We start from the raw sequence: 18,794 nt of genomic DNA, 5'->3' as shown, positions 1-18,794 counted from the left end.
ATGTCAAAGCCTTGACTGTGTGGATCACAATAAACTGTGGAAAATTTTGAAAGAGATGGGAATACCAGACCACCTGACCTGCCTCTTGAGAAACCTGTATGCAGGTCAGGAAGCCACAGTTAGAACTGGACATGGAACAACAGACTGGTTCCAAATCAGGAAAGGAGTATATCAAGGCTGTATATTGTCACCCGGCTTATTTAACTTCTATGCAGAGTACATCATGAGAAACACGGGGCTAGATGAAGCACAAGCTGGAATCAAGATTTCTGGGAGAAATATCAATAACCTCAGATATGCAGATGACACCACCTTATGGCAGAAAGTGAAGAAGAACTAAAGAGCCTCTTGATGAAAGTGAAAGAGGAGAGTGAAAAAGTTGGCTTTAAAGCTCAACATTCAGAAAACTAGTATAATGGCATCTGGTCCCATCACTTCATGGCAAATAGATGTGGAAACAAAAGAAACAGTGACAGACTTTATTTCTTTGGCTCCAAAATCATTGCAGATGGTGATTGCAGCCATGAAATTAAAAGACAGTTACTCCTTGGAAGGAAAGTTATGATCAACGTAGACAGCTATTAAAAAAGCATAGACATTACTTTGCCAATGAAGGTCCATCTGGTCAAGGCTATGGCTTCTCCAGTGGTCATGTATGGATGTGAGAGTTGGACTTAAAGAAAGCTGAGTGCAGAAGAATTGATGACTTTGAACTGTGGTGTTAGAGCAGACTTTTGAAAGTCTCTTGGACTGCAAGGAGATCCAACCAGTCCATCCTAAAGGAGATCAGTCCTGGTGTTCATTGAAAGGACTGATGCTGAAGCTTAATACTTTGGCCACCTCATGCAAAGAGCTGACTCACTGGAAAGACCCTGATGCTGGGAAAGATTGAGGGCAGGAGGAGAAGGGGACGACAGAGTATGAGATGGTTGGAAGGCATCACTGACACAATGGACACGAGTTTGGGTGAACTCCAGGTGTTGGTGATGGACAGGGAGGCCTGTCATGCTGCAGTCCATTGGGTCGCAAGGAGTCGGACATGACTGAACGACTGAACTGAACTGAACTGAATTGAGGCCATAATATAACTTTAAAAGTCAAAGTGACTCGATCATAGATTAAAAAAATAATGAAAGCTGACGCATTTTTTTCAATATTTCTAAAATGTTGTGAAGGACAATAAAACAAGATATTTCTATGGCAAAACAAACCAACTTCTTAGATGGAAAACATTATTTAAAAAATGTTGGTTCTAACAAATTTATACACTGCAAAGAAATCCAACTGGAATCACCTTCTTTCAATAAAAGAATCTTTTTATTTATTTTATTTGTTTATTTATTTCCAGTTTCATGTGGAAGGATGAAGGACAGAAAACAGCAAAACACTTCTTAAGAGGTTGGGGAGTGAAGAAGGACTTGGCTCATCACCAATATCTGAATGTTTGCATATGCATTTAAATCCACATATGATTATCTGAGGATTAATAAAAGTATGAAGTATGAAAAATATGAAAGAACATATGCTAGGTCGGTAGCATGATTACATGGGCAGAAGAGAGAGGATTGATGGGAAAAGGGAGCCAAACAAATCGTTTTAAAAAGCTGCATTAAAGTAAGCAGGTAGGATATGACCACGTTTACTCACTTATGACAAATATTGTGTGTGTGTGTGTGTGTGTGTGTGTGTGTGTATTTAAACCTATCTATCTAGATGTAACACTTTTAACTGTTAGAGGAAAACAGACAATTCCAAGACAGCAAGAAGGATGAGACTGGGCAACTGCTGGACACAGAGGCCAGAAGGGTGGGGCTGGGCTGTCTTCCACGGTCTCAGCTGTCTTCCTTAACCGCTTGATCTCTTCCTCTCGGGCACCCTGTGGTGGCAGCACCCCATCTTAGACTGTACTCTCTTCCTCCCACTACCTCTGAATTTAATCTGTACTTCCCCATGACTCAGCCTTGCCCTCCCTGGGTTGGCTGACACTCTGCACCCTCCAAGCCACACATCCCTCCCAAGGCTTTGCCACTGTCTCTCACGGAGTGTCACGGAAATCTCCAAGTCTTTTCCTACATTCTGCCAACCTACTTTCAACTGCTGATAGAGGATCATTCTGAGGGAGAGAGTGCAGGGCTGCAGACCATTTCCCAGGGCGCAGGACTGCTCACATCGTCACACTTTCCTACCAGCCTGGCATCATGAGACAGTCAAGGAGGAAGAGAAAATAGGAGTAGCAGCACCCACCTGGCTCCAGACACGCCTCGGAGGAAGAGTGGGGATGAGAGAGTGCAGAGCCACGGTCTAGATTGAGCGGGTTCTGGAAGGTCCTCTAGAGACCCCCACTTGACACTGAAGGCAAAGGCCTAGGTACTGTAAGCTTCACACTGGTGAGCTGGCTCATGTCCTAGAGGCTTCTCAGAGGCTTCTTTGAGTCAGGACTAAGCCTTCTGGTACTAATAACAAAGCCCTGGATGGAATAGGGTGTCAGAAAAAGTAATTGACTAGTGTAAGCTGGTATTTCAACGTTCCACTCTATTTAGTGTATTTAATCCCTAAAGAAAGAGACTCTCTTTCTAGATTAGGTGCTGTATTAGTTGCCTGAGGTCATCACAACAAAGTGAAAAGTGCAAGTGTCAGGCGTGTCTAACTCTTTGCCACGCTATGGACCTCATGGAGCCCACCAGGCTCCTCTGTGCAGAGATTCTCCAGGCAAGAACACTGGAGCAGCCATGCCCTTCTCCAGGAGATCTTTCTGACCCAGGGATGAAACCCAGGTCTCCTGTTTTGCAGGGAGATTCTTTACCATCTGAGCCACCAGGGAAGCCCTGTCAAAGTACTCCCCCACACTGGCTGACTTCAAGAAACACTTATTTTCTCAGTTCTGGAGGCTGGAAGTGTGAAATCAAGTCCACAGGCAGAGTCTGCTGTCTCTGAAGGCTCTAGGGGACAGTCCTTTCTTGCCCTTTCCTATTTTCTGCTGGTTGCTGGCAATCTGGTGTTCCCTGGCTTGTAGGTACATAATTCCTGTTCTCACATGGTGCTTTCCCTGTGTGTCTTCACATTGTCTTCTCTCTGTAGGTGTCTTTATGCCCAAATGTCTCCATTTTTATAAGAACAAAAGTCCTATTGCATTAAGGCCCACTCAAATGACCCCATTTTGATTTCATTACTTCTGTAAAGCCTTTATGTGGGTTTCCCCAGTAGCTCAGTGGTAAACAATCCATCTGCAATGCAGGAGATAAAGAGACACAGGTTCCATCACTGTGTTGGGAAGATTCCCTGGAGGAGAAAATGGCAACCCACTCCAGTAATCTTGCCTGAAGAATCCCACGGACAGAGGAGCCTGGTGGCCTACAGTCCATGGGTTCGCAAAGAATTGGACACAACTTAGCAACTGAACAACAACAGAAAAGCCCCTGTGTACAAATAAGATCACATTCTAAGGTCCTGGGGTTAGAACTTCAACATTCTCTTTAGAGGATACAATTCTACCCTAAGACATGCAAACTTCATCTTATGAATGAAGACCAAAATAACAGGAATATGAAAACATTATATATTGTTGAGAGAAGTGTGATTTTTTAGATGCCAAATAGGATGATCCTGAAACTTAGTTTTGGATCCTAAAAGATAATTATGGCTAGGACATAAAATTTGTTTGTATTTCACAGTAAAAATAAAAGCAATACACAATACAAATTTTAAAAGAGCAAATAAAAATGAGAAATAATTAAATATGGTTTAATGAACAAATAATAAAATTTCTAAAATGCAGATGCTATAATGCCACCCAAAACCTTTATAATATATGGATTGCTTCCTACCGGTCTGGCACCAATTGCCAATCTGTGATTATTCTGCCAGTAATCTATTCAATGAGATGGCCTGCAACATTGCAAAGTAAATAAAAAATAGCATTAATATGATAAGCAAAACTTTTCAATACTTGTCCAAATATAAAATAAGTAAGTAAGTGTTAATTACTCAGTCGTGTCTGACTCTTTGTGACCCCCTGGCTGTAACTTGCCAGACTCCTCTGTGCATGGAATTCTCCAGGCAAGAATACTGGAATGGGTTGCCATTTCCTCCACCAGGGGACCTTCCTGACCCAGAGATTGAAACCAGGTCTCCTGCATTACAGGCAGATTCTTTACCATCTCTTCTTGTTCAACCGCACAGTCGTGTCTGACTCTTTGCAACCCCATGGACTGCAGCATGTCAGGCTTCCTGTCCTTCACCAACTCCTGGAGCTTGCTCAAACTCACGTCCATTGAGTCAGTGATGGCATCCAACCATCTCATCCTCTAGCATCCCCTTCTTCTCTTGCCTTCAATCATTCCCAGCATCAGGGTCTTTCCTAATGAGTCAGTTCTTCGCATCAAGTGACCAAAATATTGGAGCTTCAGCTTCAGCACCAGTCCTTCCAATGAATATTCAGGATTGATTTCCTTTAGGATTGACTGGTTTGATCTCTCTGCAGTCCAGGGCACTCTCAAGACTCCTCTCCAACACAGTTCAAAACATTCATTCTTCAACTCTCAGCCTTCATTATGGTCAAACTCCCACATCTATATGTGACTACCGAAAAAACCATAGCTTTGACTAGACAAACCTTTGCTGGAAAAGTAACATTTCTGCTTTTTAACACACTATCTAGGTTTATCATGGCTTCTCTTCCAAGGAGCAAGCATCTTAATTTCATGGCTGTAGTCACCATCTGCAGTGATTTTTGGAGCCCCCAAAATATAGTTTCTCACTGGTTGCATTGTTTCCCCATCTATTTGCCATGAAGTGATGGGACCAGATGCCATGATCTTAGTGTTCTGAATGTTGAGTTTTAAGCCAGCTTTTTCACTCTCCTCTTTCATCTTCATCAAGAGGCTTTTTAGTTCCTCTTCACTTTCTGCCATAAGGGTGGTGTTATCTGTATATGTGACGTTATTGATATTCCTTCCCACAATCTTGGTTCTAGCTTGTACTTCATCCAGCCCAGCATTTTGCATGATGTACTCTTGTATACAAGTTAAATAAGCAGGGTGACAATATACAGCCTTGACATACTCCTTTCCCAATTTGGAACCAGTTTCATGTCCAGTTCTAACTGTTGTTTCTTAACCTGGATACAGGCTTCTCAGGCATTCCCAACTCTAAGAATTTTCCAGTTTGTTGTGACCCACACAGTCAAAGATTTTAGCATAGTCAATGAAGCAGAAGTACATGTTTTTCTGGAATTCTCTTGCTTTTTCTATGATCCAACAGATGTTGGCAATTTGATCTCTGGCTCTTCTGCCTTTTCTAAAACCAGATTGAACATCTGAAAGTTCTCAGTTCACATGCTGTTGAAGCCTAGCTTGGAGAATTTTGAGCATTACTTTGCTAGTGTGTGAGATGACTGCAATTGTGTGACAGTCTGAACTTTCTTGGGGATTACTTTTCTTTGGTAATGGAATGGAAATGAAAACTGGAAAACAGGAAATGAAAACTTTCTTTGGAACTGAAATGAAAACTGACCGTTTTGACTCCTGTGGCCACTGCTGAGTTTTCCAAATTTGCCAGCATAATGAGTGCAGCACTTTCACAGCATCGTCTTTTAGGACTTGAAATAGCTCAACTGAAATTTCATCACCTCCACTAGCTTTGTTCGTAGTGATGCTTTCTAAGGCCCACTTGACTTCACATTCCAGGATGTCTAGGTGAGTGATCACACCATCATGATTATCTGGGTCGTGAAGGTCTTTTTTGTACGGTTCTTCTGTGTATTCTTGCCACCTCTTCTTAATATCTTCTGCTTCTGTTAGGTCCATACCGCTTCTGTCCTTTATTTTGCCCATCTTTGCATGAAATGTTCCCTTGGTGTCTCGAATTTTCTTGAAGAGATGTCTAGTGCTTCCTTCTATCGTTTTCCTCTATTTCTCTGCATTGTTCACTTAGGAAGGCTTTCTTACCTCTCCTTTCTATTCTTTGGAACTCTGCATTCTGATGGGTATATCTGTCCTTTTTTCCTTTACCTTTCACTTCTCTTCTTTTCTCAGCTATTTGTAATGTCTCCTCAGACAACCATTTTGCCATTTTGCATTCTTGGATAGTTTTGATCACCATTTGATTGCCATCTGAGCCACCAGCACCTGGGCAAATATAAAATAATAGGTTATAAATAAAGTTAATTTTTGAAGTTATCATCATAAAAGTGGGAAAGGTGCCATTTTCTTTGGTTTGTTTTGATAAAGAAAGTTAAAATGTAGAAAGGCTATCTTGAAATAGTAGAAAATCCACTGGTCTAAGAACCACAGGAACTGGGGCCAAGTGGCAGACTAAGAAAAATGAGGCTAATGCCTTTCTGGTATAGATGTAAGAATTAACTGAGAAAACATATGTGAAAACACTATTAACATTTCAAAATGCTTCAGCATGTAAGTTACTATCAGACTTGAAGTGTGATATTGTCGTTATGTTATAGAGTAGGAGAGATAACTTATAGACTATTTCTATCCTATTTGATATATTAATGGACTAAAACTTAGCAACAATTCATTGTTAAAATTCACTCTCCAAAAATCTGGAAGATATGAAGCTTTTCTTTAAGAATTGAGAGCTTTAATCAACATAGAATCAACAATACATAAAATATATTGAGTTTAACCTTTTTGGACTCTGTGAATCCAGGCTCCATCACTTTACTGTCTATAAGTTTGGGAAAGTTATAGAACTCTGTTATATATCAATTTCCTCATCTTTCACATGGGTATAACAATATCTACCTAATAAATAAGTTCTAGGAATAAAAATTTTGTGATGCACCAATGGGCTTCCTTGGTTGTTCAGATGGTAAAGAATCTGCCTGCAATGCAAGAGACCTACGTTCTATGCCTCGGTCAGGAAGACCCCCTGGAGAAGGGAATGGCAACCCACTACAGTATTCTTGTCTGTAGAATCCCCATGGACACAGGAGCCTGCTGGGCTACAGTCCTTGGGGTTACAAAGAGTCGGACATGACTGAGCAACCAACACTTTCACTGTCAATAGAATACACTCAAGAAATGATGGTGACTTTGTTTCATAAAATTTCTTGAATCTTTAAGACATTTTTTAGCCTTAAAATTGTGAATTATGTTCAGTTAAGGATGTATTTAGCATAATCTACAAGACACATATACTTTAATTTCTGTAAAGCTTAAATAAAAATTACTGTTATATAATTAAGAGAAAATTGATACTAATATTATTATTAGTTTTACCTTCCAGCTTCTAATAAGTCAAAGTCATTGCTTTTCCAACCAAATTGTGAAAAAACATGAAGGTATTATTTTATTTATATTCTTCCATTTACATACAGAATCTTTACATAGCATGTGTTCAAGATGAAGTAATTTATTCTCTACTTGATCTAAAGTACAATTCAAGGTTACTATTATAGATTCAAATACAAAGTTATATGGAGAAACTAACAAAATCTTTTGATAAAAACCTGAATAGAAATTTCATTCTGGACAAGATAGAATACACTGGACCAAGTTTATACTAGTGCCTGAAACAACTAAAAAACTAGACAAAATATATGAAACAGTAGTGTTCAAGATAGTAGACATCAGGCAACAAAGAACGGAGATGAAAAACAAAATAGATGGGCTGCTAATTGCATTCCTAGGCCATGTGCTAGGAAGGGGAACTGAGATAGAGGGCAGGCAGGTTCCTTGAGTCCCTGGAGCTGAGAATCCGGGGAGGGCTAGGTGAAGAGTTCCCAGGGGAGTTTACCATGGAGGAGAAAGCTGTACAAGTAGACAACTCCAGAGAGCTGCACAGAGTCTCTCTCAAGAATCTGGCAGAGAATCAGCAGCACTTCTCTGGGAGTAGTATCTATTCTCATTATCTAGACTGAAGAAAATCCCATAAAACTGGCTGAGTGCTCAGAAGGGCCTTGCCTCAATAGTTGGAAAGAAGCAGTTCTAGACTAAATGCTACTACTCCCATCTCACAAATATCAAAAGCAAGACCAAAAAAGATCAGATAATTTCAAAGCAATTTGTCATATTCTGGGACGAAGTTCAAAAATATTTATAGGAATATGAACATATCGAGCAACAAACAACATAAAATTCATAGTCTGATGTCTAATCTAAAATTATCCAGCATGTAAAAAGGCAGGAAAATTGACTCATATTGAGAGGGAAATATTTTATCCATTGGAACAGATGTATATCAGACACAGATGTTAAAAGTAGCAGACAAAGAGCATTCTTATGATCATATTCCATGTGTTGAAAGAAACACAAAACAGATCCCAAACCAAAACACAATAGATTATCCTAATTTGAACTTTTAAAGAAGAAAACTACAAGACTGAGATTTTAAAAAAAAAAATAGTGATTTTGATAACAGCAAATTAGACATTGCAGAAGAGAAGATTAGTTAACTTGAAGGTATAGCAAGAGAAACTACCCAAAAGTTTGATGGAGAGATAAAAGAATTTTTAAAACTGAAGAGAGAAACAGTCAGCTGTCAGAAAACTTTAAGTGACATAATATATGGGTAATTGGTCCCAGAGAAGGGAGAAGAACATCAAAAAATATTTGAAGAAATAAAGGCTAAATATTTTCAAGTTTGACAAAAATTCACAGATACAAGAAGATCAAACACCAAACAGAAGAAACATAAAGAAAAGCTACATTCTGATAAAACTGCTTAATACCAGGGATAAAGAAAGACTCTTGAAAGCAAACACAAAAGCAAGACATCTCACATGCAGAGATACGATGAAGAGAATGACAGCCGATTTCTCAATAGAAGCAATGCTGAGACTGCAGCAGGCATTTACTTTAGAGCACTGAAAACAAACTGTCAGCCTAGAATTCTAGACTCAAGGAAAATATCTTTTGAAAACAAGAAAGACTGTTCTAGACATAACAAAGCTGAAAGAATTTACCAACAGCAGGCCTGTATTATAATACTCTAAATATCAAAGTCCTTCAGGCAGAAGGAATGCTACCAGATGGAAATGCTAACCCTTGCAAAAGACTAAAAAGCCTCAAAAATGTTAACTACTTGGATAACTATATAGGATTTCTTTCTTTTTTTATTTTTACTTTATTTTACTTTACAATACTGTATTGGTGTTGCCATACATTGCTATTCTTTATAGTGTTTAAAGCACTTTGGGAACTTTCTTGGCAGTCCAGTAACTAGAACTTCACCTCCCAATGCAGGTGGTACAGGTCCAGTCCCTGGTTGGGAAGCTAAGATTCCACAGGACTCATGGCCAAAAACACACAAAAACAAAAACCAAAAAATGCAAACAGAAACATTATTCTAACAAGTTCAATAAAGAATTTAAAAATGGTCCACATTAAAACAAAATCTTAAAATAAAATAAAGCATTTTAAAAGATACTTTATTACAATGTCAATAAAATATGACTAACAATGAATAAGAACATAATATTAAATAATAACAATGAATTGTTGAGTTTATAACATACATAGAAGTAAAATGTATGAAGAGTACAAAAAACAGAAGAGGTGAAATAGAAGTATATGATTGTAAAATTCTTTTGCTACACGTAATATCATTTGAAAGTAGATTGCTACAGTAAAGATGCATAGAAGAATACTAGAGCCAACACCAAAATAACAACTTTATACTGATATAATAAAATTTTAAAGTGTCATTCTACAATGATAAGGAGGTCATTCATCAGAAGGAAATAATAATTATGTAATATAATTGTCATTAACAGTTTACTACAGCAGTAATTGTGAAGAAGCGGAGCGAAGGCCCCTAGGTGCGCTCAGAACGTTCAGAGATGGGAAAAAGCAGGGGCAAACCATAGAGTATACTACGCAAAATTTTCCCATTTCCAAGATTTTATTGGTGCAGGAGAGACAAAAATGGACCACTGAGGATTTCTAATTTAAGAAAATATAAAAAGTGAAATTTCAGTTAGACGAAAGTCAGAATATAAAACCAACTCTTCAAATTGGTTATTTCACCCTGTTACACCCATATATTTATGTGCTCAGACGTGCAAACACACATAAATACATACTATGTTCAGTAATATGATTTTGTTTTTTTAAAAGTCATCTGTCAGGCTCTGTGGTTATGAAAACATATATAATACTTGGGCTTTTAAATAAAAATCCTGCTTTGTCTTTATTTTACTGTAGACTAATTTTTTTTTAATGTCAAACGAAACCTAAGTTTTATTTAAATGTCAAACTAAACCTGCTGCTGCTGCTGCTGCTAAGTCACATCAGTTGTGTCTGCCTCTGCAATCCCATAGACGTCAGCCCACCAGGCTCCCCCGTCCCTGGGATTCTCTGGGCAAGAACACTGGAGTGGGTTGCCATTTCCTTCTCCAATGCATGAAAGTGAAAAGTGAAAGTGAAGTCACTCAGTCGTGTCCGACTCTTCGCGACCCCATGGACTGCAGCCCACCAGGCTCCTCCGTCCATGGGATTTTCCAGGCAAGAGTACTGGAGTGGGGTGCCATTGCCTTCTCCACAACAAAACCTAAGCTTTATTAATTTGTAAACCTACAAATTAAACCTAAGTATTTTTCACCAAAAAAGCAGGAAAAAACCTGCTCATTAACACATTACAAATAACTGGAAATATATTGGTGCTAACTTGTGGTCAACTTCACACCTTTTAAATTTTTGTGCAAATGAAAAGAATACATTTATTGGGTTTAGTTGTCCTCACTTTAAAAAAATACAGTTTTTAACTTGCAAATATTCTTCTGAATCCCTATTGTATTGGGTTGGCCAAAGAAGTCATTCAACTTTTTATATAAGGTGTGTCCAGTAGTGCTTAGTCATCTTTAACTTCATTCCCTGGTGGCTCAGATGGTAAAGAATCTGTCTGCAATGCAGGAGACCATGTTCTATCCCTGGATTGGGAAGATGCCCTGGAGAAGGGCATGGCAACCGACTCCAGTCCTCTTGCCTGGAGAATTCCATGGACATAGGAGCCTGGAGGGCTGCAGTTTATGAGGCTGCAAAAAGTCTGACACAGCTGAGCAACTAACACATGACATGACATGTCTTTAACTTCATTTGAAACAATGCTGTTAGATTGTATTGTAATAGCTGTCAAATCAGCATGCATTTAAAAATACTTACCAGAATCGGTGAGAATACTGAAGGTGGAAGAAAGAAAGCAACATTTCTGGTATATGGTGCTTTATTATTTTAAAAAAGGTAAAAACTCAACTGGAAGATGAAAAAAGATTTGTGTAGAAGGTGCTGATCAAACATGTCCAAAGTGGTTTGTAAAGTTCTGTATTGGAGATTTCACACTGGATGATGCTTCATGGTTGGGTAAATGAGTTGAAGTTTATAGCAATCAAATTGAAACACTAGGTGAGAAAATCATTTGCACCAGGTTGGGTATGTTCATTGCTTTGATATCTGGATTTCACATATGAAAAAACCTCATTGACCATATTTCTGCATGTGATTCTCTACTTGAATGTAATGAAAATGTTCTGCTTTTAAAACAAATTGTGACAAGCAGTGTACAGCAGATACTGTACCATAATGCAAAATGGAGGCTATCTTGATGCAAGTGAAATGAACCACCACCAACCACACCAAAGGCTGGTGTTCATCCAAAAAAGGTGATATGGTGTATATGATGGAATTGGAAAGCAGTCCTCTATTATTAATATGAGCTCCTTGTAGAAAACCAAATGATTAATTCTAACAAGTACTGCTCCAAATTAGACCAACTGAAAAGCATCAGGAATTAGTCAACAAAAAACACGTAATTATCCAACGATGAATTATGAAGTTACCTGGAAAATGGCAGAAATTAGTAGAACAAAATGATGAATATTTTGTTCAATGAAGTTCTTTGATGAAAGTGAAAATTGTGTCTTTTATTTTTACTTCAGTCAGTTCACTTGCTCAGTCATATCTGACTCTTTGTGACCCCATGAATCGTAGCACACCAGGCCTCCCTGTCCATCACCAACACCTGGAGTTCACTCAAACTCATGTCCATCGAGTCGGTCATGCCATCCAACCATCTCATCCTCTGTCATTCCCTTTTCCTCCTGCCCCCAATCCCTCCCAGCATCAGAGTCTTTTCCAAAGAGTCAGCTCTTTGCATGAGGTGGCCAAAGTATTGGAGTTTCAGCTTTAGCATCAGTCCTTCCAATAAACATCCAGGACTGATCTCCTTTAGAATGGACTGGTTGGATCTCCTTGCAGTCCAAGGGACTCTCAAGAATCTCCTCCAACACCACACTTCAAAAGCATCAATTCTTAGGTGCTCAGCTTTCTTCACAGTCCAGCACTCACATCCATACATAACCACTGGAAAAACCATAGCATTGACTAGATGGACCTTTGTTGGCAAAGTAGTGTCTCTGATTTTGAATATGCTATCTAGGTTGGTCATAACTTTCCTTCCAAGGAGTAAGCCTCTTTTAATTTCATGGCTGCAATCACCATCTGCAGTGATTTTGGAGCCCCCCCCCAAATAAAGTCACCCACTGTTCCCACTGTTTCCCCATCTATTTCCCATGAAGTGATGGGACCAGATACCATGATCTTAGTGTTCTGAATGTTAAGTTTTAAGCCAACTTGTTCACTCTCCTCTTTCACTTTCATCAAGAGGCTCTTTAGTTCTTCACTTTCTGTCATAAGGGTGGTGTCATCTGCATATCTGAGGTTATTGATATTTCTCCCAGCAATCTTGATTCCAGCTTGTGCTTCTTCCAGCCCAGTGTTTCTCATGATGTACTCTGCATAGAAGTTAAATAAGCAGGGTGACAATATACAGTCTTGATGTACTCCTTTTCCTATTTGGAACCAGTCTGTTGTTCCATGTCCAGTCCTAACTGTTGCTTCCTGACCTGCATACAGGTTTCTCAAGAGGCAGGTTAGGTGGTCTGGTATTCTCATCTCTTGAAGAATTTTCCACAGTTTATTGTGATCCACATAGTCAAAGGCTTTGGCATAGTCAATAAAGCAGAAACAGATGTTTTTCTGGAACTCTCTTGCTTTTTCCATGATCCAGCGAATGTTTGCAATTTGATCTCTGGTTCCTCTGCCTTTTCTAAAACCAGCTTGAACAAATGGAAGTTCGCAGTTCACGTATTGCTGAAGCCTGGCTTGGAGAATTTTGAGGATTACTTTACTAGCATGTGAGATGAGTGCAATTGTGCGGTAGTTTGAGCATTCTTTGGCATTGCCTTTCTTTGGGATTGGAATGAAAACTGACCTTTTCCAGTCCTGTGCCACTGCTGAGTTTTCCAAATTTGCTGGCATATTGAGTGCAGCACTTTCACAACATCATCTTTCAAGATTTGAAATAGCTCAACTGGAATTCCATCACCTCCACTAGCTTTGTTCATAGTGATGCTTTCTGAGGCCTACTTGACTTCACATTCCAGGATGCCTGGCTCTAGGTGAGTGATCATACCACCATGATTATCTGGGTACTTAAAAACCAGGATAACGCAAGACCGCATGTTTCTTTGATGACAAGGCAAAAACTGTTACAGCTTGGCTGGGAAGTTCTGATTCATCTGCCACATTCATCACACATTGCACCTTCCGATTTTCTTTTTTTTTGGTTTTACAAAATTCTCTTAATGGAAAAAATATTCAATTCTTTGAAAGACTACAAATGGTACTTGGAATAGTTCTTTGCTCAAAAAGATAAAAAGTTTTGGCAAGACTGAATTATGAAGATTCCTGAAAAATGGCAGAAATCAATGGAACAAAACAGGGAATATGTTGGTCAATCAAGTTCTTTTGGTGAAAATGAAAATCGTGTCTTATTTTTACTTAAAAAACAAAGGAACTTTTGGCCAACCTGATATCTCAGCCTGTCTGAAAACAAGTTTGATGTCTTTTGTATTGAAGATCCCCAGTACCTGCCCATACTGTTCATGGGGTTCTCAAGGCAAGAATACTGAAGTGGTTTGCCATTCCCTTCTCCAGTGGACCACATTCTGTCAGACCTCTCCACCATGACCCGTCCCTCTTGGGTGGCCCCACATGGCATGGCTTTATTTCATTGAGTTAAACAAGCTGTGGTCCATGTGATCAGATTGGCTAGTTGTCTGTGACTGTGGTTTCAGTCTGTCTGCCCTCCAATGTCCTCTCTCAGCACCTACCATCTTAATTGAGTTTCTCTTATGAAAAGGCAAAAAGATAGGACACTGAAAGATGAACTCCCCAGGTTGGTAGGTGCCCAATATGCTACTGGAGATCAGTGGAGAAATAACTCTAGAAAGAATGAAGGGATGAAGCAAAAGCAAAAACAACACCCAGTTATGGATGTGACTGATGATAGAAGCAAGGTACAATGCTGTAAAGAGAAATATTGCATAGGAACCTGGAATGTTAGGTCCATGAATCAAGGCAAACTGGAAGTGGTCAAACAGGAGATGGCAAGAGTGAACGTCAACATTCTAGGAATCAGTGAACTAAAATGGACTGGAGGGGGTGAATTTAACTCAGATGACCATTATATCTACTACTGTGGGTAGGAATCCCTCAGAAGAAATGGAGTAGCCATCACAGTAAATAAAAAAGTCCAAAATGCAGTACTTGGATGCAGTCTCAAAAACGATAGAATGATCTCTGTTTGCTTCCAAGGCAAACCATTCAATATCACAGTAATCCAAGTCTATGCCCTGGCCAGTAACGCTGAAAAAGCTGAAGTTGAATGGTTCTATGAAGACCTACAAGACCTTTTAGAATTAACACCCCCAAAAGATGTCCTTTTCCTTATAGGGGACTGGAATGCAAAAGAAGTCAAGAAACACTTGGAGTAACAGGCAAATTTGGCCTTGGGGTACAAAATGAAGCAGGTGAAAGGCAATAGAGTATTGCCAAGAGAACACATTAATCATAGCAACACCCTCTCCAACAACACAAGAGAAGACTTTGCACATGGGCATCACCAGATGGTCAACACCGAAAGCAGATTGATTGTATTCTTTGCAGCCAAAGATGGAGAAGTTCTATACAGTCAGCAAAAAACAAGACCGGGAGCTGACTGTGGCTCAGATCATGAACTCCTTATTGCCAAATTCAGACTTAAAGTGAAGAAAGTAGGGAAAATCACTAGACCTTTCAGGTTTGACCTAAATCAAATCCCTTATGATTATACAGTGGAAGTGGGAAATAGATTTAAGGGACTAGATCTCATAGACAGAGTGCCTTATGAACTATGGATGGAGGTTCATGACATTATACAGGAGACAGGGATCAAGACCATTCCCAAGTAAAAGAAATGCAAAAAAGTAAAATGGCTGTCCGAGGAGGCCTTGCAAATAGCTGTGAAAAGAAGAGAAGCGAAAAGCAAAAGAGAAAAGGAAAGATATACTCATTTGAATGCAGAGCTCCAAAGAATAGCAAGGAGAGATATGAAAGCCTTCCTCAGTGAACAATGCAAAGAAGCAGAGGAAAAAAATAGAAAAGAGGAAAACAATGGGAAAGACTAGAGATCTCTTGAGAAAATTAGAGATACCAAGGGAATATTTCATGCAAAGATGGGCTCAATAAAGGACAGAAATGGTATGGACCTAACAGAAGCAGATGATATTGAGAAGAGGTGGCAAGAATACACAGAAGAACTATACAGAAAAGATCTTCACAACCCAGATAATCATGATGGTGTGATCACTCACCTAGAGCCAGGCATCATGGAATGTAAAGTCAAGCGGGCCTTAGGAAGTAACACTACGAACAAAGCTAGTGGAGGTGATGGAATTCCAGTTGAGCTATTTCAAATCCTAAAAGATGATGCTGTGAAAGTGCTGCACTCAATATGCCAGCAAATTTGGAAAACTCAGCAGTGGCACAGGACTGAAAAAGGTCGGTTTTCATTCCAATCCCAAAGAAGGGCAATGCCAAAGAATGCTCAAACTACCACACAGTTGCACTCATCTCACACACTAATAAAGTAATGCTCAAAATTTTCCAAGCCAGGCTTCAGCAATATGTGAACCATGAACTTCCATTTGTTCAAGCTGGTTTTAGAAAAGGCAGAGGAATCAGAGCTCAAATTGCCAACATACGCTGGATCATAGAAAAAGCAAGAGAGTTCCAGAGAAACATCTGTTTCTGCTTTATTGACTATGCCAAAGCCTTTGACTATGTGGATCACAATAAACTGTGGAAAATTCTGAAGGAGATGGGAATGTCAGACCACCTGATCTGCCTCTTGAGAAACCTGTATGCGGGTCAGGAAGCAACAGTTAGAACTGGACATGGAACAACAGACTGGTTCCAAATAGGAAAAGGAGTATGTCAAGGCTGTATATTGTCACCCTGCCTATTTAACCTATATTCAGAGTACATCATGACAAATGCTGGGCTCGAAGAAGCACAAGCTGGAATCAAGATTGCCAGGAGAAATATCAATAACCTCAGATATGCAGATGACACCACCCTTATGGCAGAAAGTGAAGAGGAACTAAAGAGCCTCTTGATGAAACTGAAAGAGGAGAGCGAAAAAGTTGGCTTAAAGCTCAACATTTAGAAAACTAGATCATGGCATCCAGTCCCATCACCCATCACTTCATGGGAAATAGATGGGGAAACAGTAGAAACAGTGGGTGACTTTATTTTGGGGGGCTCCAAAATCACTGCAGATGGTGATTGCAGCCATGAAATTAAAAGAAGCTTACTCCTTGGAAGGAAAGTTATGACCAACCTAGACAGCATATTAAAAAGCAGGGACATTACTTTGTCAACAAAGGTCCATCTAGTCAAGGCTATTGTTTTTCCAGAGTCATGTATGGATGCGAGAGTAGGGCTATAAAGAAAGGTGAGCTCCAAAAAATTGATGCTTCTGAACTGTGGTGTTGGAGAAAACTCTTGAGAGTCCCTTGGACTTCAACTAGTCCATCCTAAAGGAGATCAGCCCTGGGTCTTCATTGGAAGGACTGATGTTGAAGCTGAAACTCCAATACTTTGGCCACCTGATGTGAAGAGCTGACTCATTTGAAAAGAACCCTGATGTTGGGAAAGATTGAAGGCAGGAGGAGAAGGGGACCACAGAAGATGAGATGGTTTTATGGCGTCATTGACTCAATGCACCTGAGTTTGGGTGGACTCTGGGAGTTGGTAATGGACAGGGAGGCCTGGCATGCTGTGGTCCATGGGGTCACAAAGAGTCAGACATGACTGAGCAACTGAACTGAACTGAACTGAACTGAATACGTGTCCATAGCTCATGCTCCATTAGTGATCACCCTAGTGAGCTGACTGTATGTACATCAAGCGTTAATGTATTCATTAACACTTAAAAATAGGAGAATTTATCTTAAAGAAATAATAATGATAAAAAGACACCAAGATTTAGCTACAAGGATATCCACTGTAGCTTATTTAAAATAGTAAATAAAATTGGAAGCAACATATATGTCCACTTACAATAAGTTGGTTACATCACTTGAAGCATGCATGCATGCATGCTAATTTGCTTCTGTAGTGTCTAACCCTTTGTGACTATGGACTGTAGCCATGGGATTCTCCAGGCAAGAATACTGGAGTATGTTGTCATTTTCTCCTCCAGGGGATATTCGCAACCCAGGGATCAAACCCACATCTCTTATGCCTCCTGTATCAGCAGGTGGATTCTTTCCCACTAGCTCTTCCTGGAAAGCCATATACCAGTATAATACACTGTCATTAAAAAGGATGCTTTGAAAAGTATTTAATGATATTCCTGCTCAAAGTACATTATTTAAAAAATCAGATTCTTTAAGCCAACTTGTTCACTCTCCTCTTTCACCCTCATCAAGAGGCTCTTTAGTTCCCCTTAACTATCTGTCATCAGAGTGGTGTCATCTGCATATGCGAAGTGGCCATTAAAATGGAGGTGGCCACGAGGGCTAGCACCACCCCAGCTGACATTCCCTAGTCCACATGCTCACCTTGTGCTCTACAGCAACGGAACTGCTGCCTTTCCCTAGCTATCACATCTGCATCAGGGGCTGGGGCAGCAGGAAGGCTGGCATTATTGCACCTGAGTTCTTTATCAGTCCAAGACCAGCTCACACTCATCTCTTCCAGGCAACCTTCTCTGATACAACTTCAACCCTTCAGGCCTACCCATGCAATATCTGGGACACATTTAATTTAAAACAAAATTTTCTATGTTTATCTTAAGTTCAAATTTAATCAGGCATCCCATATTCTTCCCAGTTTTATTGAGTCATAATTGACAAAGAAAAATTATGTATTAAAAAAAAAAACTTTTAAGGGTTCTAGAGAGCAAGGAAAGGAGATTGGATTGTACTTGATTGCAATTCAGGGGTAGGACTGGGGAGAGGGTGCCGGCATGTGAGATTTGTGTTTTCAACTTGTCCCTGGAACCAAATGAGGGAGCTTGCCCAAACACTTCAGAAATGGAGTCAAGCTTTTGTTACACATATATAATGACTGGTTTTAAATGAAACATACGTATTCATACCCAAACATAGACGATGGGAAGAATATATGACTATAGCTCTATGTAGTGGGATTATTCATTGGAAAGACTGATGTTGAAGCTGAAACTCCAATGCTCTGGCCACCTGATGCAAAGAGCTGACTCATTTGAAAAGACTCTGATGTTGGGAAACATAGAGGGCAGGAGGAGAAGGGGATGACAGAGGATGAGATGGTTGGATGGTATCACCGACTCAATGGACATGGGTTTGGGTGGACTCCGGGAATTGATGATGGACAGGGAGGCCTGGTATGCTGCGGCTCATGGGGTCACAAACAGTCAGACACAATTGAGTGACTGAACTGAACTGAAGTGAGATTATTATTACATTTTACTTT

Source organism: Capra hircus, chromosome 17 (genome assembly GCF_001704415.2).
Source record: "Capra hircus breed San Clemente chromosome 17, ASM170441v1, whole genome shotgun sequence".
NCBI classification, from domain to species: Eukaryota; Metazoa; Chordata; class Mammalia; order Artiodactyla; family Bovidae; genus Capra; species Capra hircus.
The sequence above is the reverse complement of the archived record's forward strand: the minus strand, read 5'-3'. Positions refer to the sequence as shown.